This window comes from Mobula birostris, chromosome 20 (genome assembly GCF_030028105.1).
Source record: "Mobula birostris isolate sMobBir1 chromosome 20, sMobBir1.hap1, whole genome shotgun sequence".
Classification (NCBI taxonomy): Eukaryota; Metazoa; Chordata; class Chondrichthyes; order Myliobatiformes; family Myliobatidae; genus Mobula; species Mobula birostris.
The window spans coordinates 57,175,679-57,183,370 of record NC_092389.1 but is presented as its reverse complement, the minus strand read 5'-3'; positions in this window follow the sequence as shown (position 1 = coordinate 57,183,370).

Genomic DNA, 7,692 nt, shown 5'->3' with positions numbered 1-7,692 from the left:
CTGGGAGAAGGATGCTCTCATTGGCTGAGGGGTGTCAGTGGGCGGGACGCTGAGCGCTGGAAGCGGGCCGGAGTCTGGAACCGGGACCGAGTGAGGCCGGAGACTGGGAGCTGCGCCTCGGGTTTCGGCTGCAACACCGGCGGGTCCTGAATCCTTTCGAAGGCAGAGCTGAAGAGACTGACGGAGATTCCGTGAGATGTTTCAGCTACACGGAGGGCGCCCGGCCTTTCCCCGCCGAGGATCGGGGCCTGTTGTCTGGGCTCGTCCCCTGCTGCTGGGAGACGGGAGCTGCCCCGCAGCGGCTGCCGATGGATCTCCGGAGCTCTCACCGCTCCCCTCTGCAATCCGAATGGCTGAAATCCAAGGGAGAACAAGGCACAAAGGTAAACTCGTGCTTTAGAAAATAAGAAACAGGAGCATGCGTGGCCATTCGGCCCGTTGCGCCTGTCCTACCCTTTCCTCGGAATACACCCGATCTTTGACCTCAGCGCCACTTTCCTGCAACGTCCCCATAATCCTGAGCCCCTAAATTTGGCTTTTGAATTTTTAAAACTTGTGAAGAAAATTCCAAATATTCATCACAATCTGGGTGAGGAAATTTCTGCGCACCCTGTGAAACTGTGTCTGTCTCAGTCAGACCACCTCTTATTTCTCTAGTTTTCAGACAGGCCCAGTCAGTGTAATCTCTCTGAGGACACAACCACAACCCTGAAATCAATCTGGGAAAATTCTTCATTCCCTTTATCCCATAGACTGTTTCTGGGAAGGAGACCAGACCTGTGCATAGTGTTCCATGTAGGCCCTCAACGGGACCCCACATACCTTCAGAGGAGCTTTTTATTCTTGTATTAGACCATAAGACCATTTTCCCTATCATATCTGTTTAACCATTTCATCATGGCTGATCAATTTTTCCTGTCTGCAGCTACAATATCTCCTGCTGCACCCCCCAACCCGTATCCCGTTATGCCCTACCAATCAAAAATCAATCAACCTCTGTCTTCAATATACATAATGACTTGGCCTCCCAAGCTGCCTGGGCAAAGATCTCCACAGACTCAGTTCTCTCTGCTACAGAAATTCCTCCTCATCTCCGTTCCGAACGGACGCCCCTCTATTTCGAGGCTATGTCCTCTGGTCTTAGACCCGCCCACCAGAGGAAACACCTTCTCCACATTCACTCCATCACGGTCCTTCAGTATTCAATATGTTTCAATTAGGGTACCCTTCAGTCTTCTGAATTCCAGTGAATTCAGGCCCAGAGCCATCGAGCGATTTTCATATAACAAGCCATTTAATTCCGGAATCATTTTCATGAACCGCATTTGAACCCTTTCCAGTTTCAGCTCACCCTTTCCAAGATAAGGTACACAAAACTGCTCTCAGTACTCCAAGTGAGGCCTCACCAGTGCTTTATAAAGACTCAACATTACATCTTTGCATTTGTAGTCTCGTCCTCTTCAAATGAATGGTGACATCACATATGCCTTCCTCACCACAGACTCCTGCAAATTAACCTTCAGGGAATCCTGCACAGGGACTCCCAAATCCCTTTGCATCTCAGTTTTTGAATTTTCTCTCCATTCAGAAAATAGTCCATAAGACTATAAGAAGTATAAGACATAAGAGCAAGATTAGGCCATCTGGCCCATCGAGTCTGCTCCACCATTCAATCATGGCTGATCCTTTATTTTAAAATCTCCTCCTCAACCCCAGATCCCGGCCTTCTCCCTGTAACCTTTGATGTCATGTCCAAACAAAAAGCTGTTAATATCTGCATTAGATACACCCAATGACATGGCACCACAGCTTCATGTGGCAACAAACTTCCGAAAATTCACCACCCTTTGGCTGAAGAAATTTCTTTGCATCTCTGTTTTGAAAGGGCGCCCCTCTATTCTGAGGCTGTGCCCTCTTGTCCTGGACTCTCACAGCATGGGAAACATCCTTTCTATATCTACTCTGTCTAGGCCTTTCAACATTCGAAAATTTTCAATGACATTCCCCCTCATCCTACAGACCCAGAACCATCAAACGTTCCTTGTATGATAACCCTTTCATTCCTGGAATCATCCTTGTGAACCTGCTCTGGACCCTCTCCAATGCCATCACATCTTTTCTCAGATGAGGGGGCCAAAACTGTTCACAATACTCAAGGTGAGGCCTCACCAGTGCCTTATAAAGCCTCAGCATCACATCCCTGCTCTTGTATTCGAGACCTCTTGAAATGAATGCTCAGATGGGATTTACCTTCCTCATCACCGAACCAACTCAACCTGCAAGTTAACCTTCAGGGTGTTCTGCACAAGGACTCCCAAGTCCATGTGCGTCTCAGATTCCTGGATTTTATCCCCGTTTAGAAAATATTCCACACATTTATTTCTACCACCAAAGTGCCTGACCAGGTATTTTACAACATTATATTTAATATGTCACGTTCTTGCCCATTCTCCTAATCTGTCTCAAGTCCTTCTGCATCCTACCTGATTCCTCAACAGTATCTGCCCCTCCACCAATCTCCGTGTCATCTGCAAACTTGGAAACAAAGCCATCTATTCCATCATCTAAATTATTAATATACAGAATAAAAAGAAGTGGTCCCAACATCGACCCCTGTGGAACACCACTAGTCACTGGTAACCAACCAGAAAATGATCTTTTTATTCCCACTTGCTGCCTCCTACCAATCAGCCAATGTTCAAACCATGTTAGTAACTTTCCTGTAATACCATAGGCTCTTAACTTGGTAAGCAGCCTCATGTGTGGCACCTTGTCAAAGGCCTTCTGAAAGTCCCAATACACAACGTCCACTGCATCCCCTTTATCTATCCTACTTGTAATCTCCTCAAAGAATTCCAACAAATTCATCAAGTAAGATTTTCCCGAAAGGAAACCATTCTGACTTTGTACTGTCTTGTCCTGTGTCACCAAGTACTCCATCAGCTCATCCTTAACAATTGACTCTAACATCTTCCCAACCACCGAGGTCGAGCTAACTAGTCTATAATTTCCTTTCTGCTGCCTTTCTCCTTTCTTAAGGAGTGGAGTAACATTTGCAATTTTCCAGTCCTCTGGCACCATGCCAGAGTCCATTGATTTTTGAGAGATCATTTCTAATTCCACAACAATCTCTGGTGCTCCCTCTTTCAGAACCCTAGGGTGCAGTTCCTCTGGTCCGGGGGAGTTATGTACCTTTAGGTCTTTCAGCTTTTTGAGCAGCTTTTCTCTTGAAACAGTAACTGCACCCACTTCTCTTCCTTCACACATTACAACATCAGGCATAACCCTAACCCTTTGAGGGGGGATCTGATTGAAACGTATAAGATCCTAAAGGGATTGGACAGGCTAGATGCTTCCCGATGTTGGGGAAGTCCAGAACGAGGGGCCACAGTTTGAGGATAGAGGGGAAGCCTTTTAGGACCGAGATTAGGAAAAACTTCTTCACACAGAGAGTGGTGAATCTGTGGAATTCTCTGCCACAGGAAACAGTTGAGGCCAGTTCATTGGCTATATTTAAGAGGGAGTTAGATATGGCCCTTGTGGGTACGGGGATCAGGGGGTATGGAGGGAAGGCTGGGGCGGGGTTCTGAGTTGGATGATCAGCCATGATCATAATAAATGGCGATGCAGGCTCGAAGGGCTGAATGGCCGACTCCTGCACCTATTTTCTATGTTTCTATGTTTCTATACTGCTAGTGTCTTCCACAGTGAAAACTGACGCAAAATACTCATTTAGTTCATCAGCCATCTCCCTGTCCCCTGTTATTATTTCCCCTGCCTCATTTTCTAGCGGTCCTATATCCACTGTCATTTCTCTTTTATTTTTAACATACTTGAGAAAACTGTTACTATCCACTTCGTTATCATTTGCTAGTTTGGTTTCAGATTTCATCTTTTCCCTTCTAATGATTTTTTTAATTGCTCTCTGTAGGGTTTTAAAACTGTTCCAATTGTCTACCTTCCCACTAACCTTTGCTTTGTTGGGGGGCCTGTATATATCTGCCATCAATGTCCTTTTAACCTTGCAGTTTCTTAACTCAATCTACAATGATTCAACATCTTCTGACTCCATGTCTCATTTTCCACTGATTTGTTGTCATTCTTTACCAGCAGAGCCACATCACCCCCTCTGCCAACCTTCCAATATAACGTGTAAACTGGGACATTCTGCTCCCAACTATAACCATCCTTCAGCCACCATTCAGTGATGGCCACAACATCACACCTAGCAATCTGTAATATTGCAACAAGATCATCCACCTTATTTCCTATACTACGCGCATTTAAATACAACACCTTGAGTACCGTATTTGCTATCCTTCCTGATTTTGCATCCCTAATAATTTGATACTCAGCCTGTTGGCTGCAACTAAGTCCCATCACCTGCCTGCCCCTTCTGACAGTCTGACTGCACGCAATCTTCAGTTTTTTACCAGCCATCCTATTCTGAGTCCCTTCACTCTGGTTCCCACCTCGCCCTGCCAAGTTAGTTTACACCCTCCCCAACAGCTCTAACGCACCTGCCCGTGAGAATATTGGTCCCCCTCGGCTGCAGGTGCAACCCGTCACTTTTGAACAGGTCATTCCCTCAGAAGAGATCCCAGGTATCGAAGAACCTGAAGCCCTGCCCCTTGCACCAGCTTCTCAGCCATGTACTGTATTTATCTGCCAAATCATTCTGTTTTTACCCTCACTGGCGTGTGGCACAGGGAGCAATCCGGAAATTACTACCCAGGAGTTCCTGCTTCTCAGCTTTCTACCTAGCTCTTGAAATTCTCTTTTCAGGACCTCATTGCTTTTTCTTCCTTTGTTATTGGTACCAATATGTGTCCAGACATCTGGCTGCTCCCCCTCCCTCTCCACAGTGTTGTGGATGTGATCTGAGACATCCCTGACCCTGGCACCTGGGAGGCAACTTACCATCGGGGTGTCCTGTTCACGTCCACAGAATCTCCTGTCTGTTCCCCTCACTGTCGAATCCCCTATCACTACCGGTCTCTCCTTCTGTCTCTTTCCCTTTTAGTCAACCCTTTTATTTCTGAAACCACAGTGCATGACCATACACTTGCCAACACTGTATGCCATCTGCCACTTCACTGCTCATTCTCCTGATCTGTCTTAAGTCCTTCTGTAGCCCTTCTGTTTTCTCAGAACTTCCTGCCCCACCACCTGTCTTCATATCGTCTGCAAACTTTGCTGCAAAGCCGTCAATTCTATCATCCAAATCATTGACATGTAACGTGAAAAGAATTGGCCCAACAGAGACCCCCGTGGAACACCACTAGTCTCCGGCAGCCGACCAGAAAAGGCTCCCTTGATTCCCACTCTGCCTTCCGCCAGTCAGCCTCTGCTCTTCCCATGCTAGAATCTTTCTGTAATACCATGGTCTCGTATTTTGTTAAGCAGCCTTGTGTGAGGCACCTTGTCAACACATTAACCAATTCTCCTTTGTCTATTCTGCTTGTTATTTCTTCAAAGCATTCCAGTAAATTTGGCAGGCAAGATTTTATCTTCAGGAAACCATGTTGACTACGTCCTATTGTATCATGTACCTCCAATTACCCTGAAAGCACGTCCTTAGCAATCGACTCCAACGTCTTCCCAACGACCGAGATCAGATTAAATGGCCTATTAAATTTCCTTTCTTTTGCCTTTATCCCTTCTTGAAGAGTGGAGTGACATTTGCAATTTTCCAGTCTTCAGGAACTATTCCACAATCTAGCAATTCTTGAAAGATCATTACAAATGTCTCCACAGTCTCTTCAGCCACCTCTTTCAGAATCCTGTGCGTACACCGACTGGTCCAGGTGACGTCCACCCTGAGTTTTCCAAGAACCTTCTCCCTGCTGATGGTTATTTTACACACTTCGTCATCCTTGACACCAGCAACTTCCACCATTCTGTTAGTGTCTTCCACGGTGAAGGCTGATGCAAAATACTTTTTCAGTTCATTAGCCATTTCCTTGTTCCCAATTACTAACTCTCCAGCATCGTTCTCCAGTGGGCTGGTATCCCCTCTCAGTTCTCTTTTACACTTTATGTATCTGAAGAAACTTTGGTATCATCTTGAATATTATTGGCTAGTTCACTTTCATATTCAATCTTTACTTCTTTAATGACTTTTTAGTTGCCTTCATCAGTTGGTGTTTAAAACTTTCCCAACTCACTCATGAGTGCATTTCAAAATGACAATAAAAGAGGACAGAGTGTTCTCATAATCTAAAAAAAAAATATTCCGCTCTATTATATACCCTCTCTTTGGCTGTTATTTCGGCTTTGAATTCTCTTGACAGACATGGTTGTGTCAGCTAACGTTTAGAATACTTCTTCTTTGGTGTGTATATGTCCTGTGCCTTCCCAATTGCTTCCAGAGGTTCCAGCCATTGCTGCTCTGCCATCCTCCCTGCCAGTGTTCTTTTCCAATCAGTTCAGGCCAACTCCTCTCTCATGCCTCTGTAATTCCTCTTACACCACTGTAATACTGACACATCTGATTTTACCTTCTCCTCCTCAAATTTCAGGGTGAATTCAATCACATTTTACCTTAAGGATTTTTTTTTTTTTACCTTAAGCTCTCTAATCAATTCCAGGATTCATTGCAGAATACCTCTCGTGGGCTCAGCCACAATGAGCCATCTCGAGGGCATTCTAGAAATTCCCCCTATTTGAAACTAGCAGCAACCTAATTTCCCCAGTCTGGCTGCATATTGAAATCCGCCATGACTGTTGTAACTTTGCCCTTTTGGCATGATGCATTTTCTACTTCGCACTGGAATTTGTAGACCACGTCCGTACTACTGTTTGGTGGTCTGTACATACCCCCCATTAGGGTATTTTTACCCTTGCAATGCCTCAGCTCTCTCCACAATGATTCAACACCTTCCGAGCCATTGTCACCTTTCTAATGATTGAATTTCCTTGTTTACCAACAGAGCCACACCACCCTCTCTGCCTTGCTGTCTGTCCTTTCAATGCAATGAGTGTCCTTGGACAGAACCAGCTATAATCTGCTTTCAGCCATGATTCAGTGATACCTGCCGATCTGTAACTGTGGTACAAATTCATCGGCCTTCCTCTGTGTACTACACATATTCAAATATAACACCTTCAGTCCTGTATTCACCTTTTCTATTCTGTCCACCTTTTACATTGGCAACTCCTCCTGTTGATTGCAATGTTGCCCTGTCATCAGCCTCTCCTCGCCAGGAGTCTCACTACACTTTGCCTCTTTTTATCCCAATAAAATTATATGTTCAAAGTTTATAAAGGCTTCAAAGATTGAACTTCTTTTATCATTTATAGCTTTGACTTGATGTTTTCAGATCCATTTGCTAACTTTTAATTACTTTGTGACGAGCTGCATTTTTATCTGACTGCATTGTTTTCAGTTTAGTAAACAACAATTGACTTTGGTTCCTACTTAGTTCCCCACTGCCTGACAACATGCAAGCACAAATACAAATGAGAAGCAGGAATGAGATACTTGGGTCTTCTCTGCCAATTATTAACGTTAATGGTGATCCAGATGTGACCTCAATTCTCCATTCTCCATGGCTCTGTTGCTTGTGGAGAATCTAATTTTGGCTTAAAGTTACTCAAAGACTGCTTCAAACATCCTTGAAGGAAAAAAGTCCCAAGGACTAACAACCCTCTGAGAGAGGAAAAACACATTGTCTAATCTGTTTCAAATGA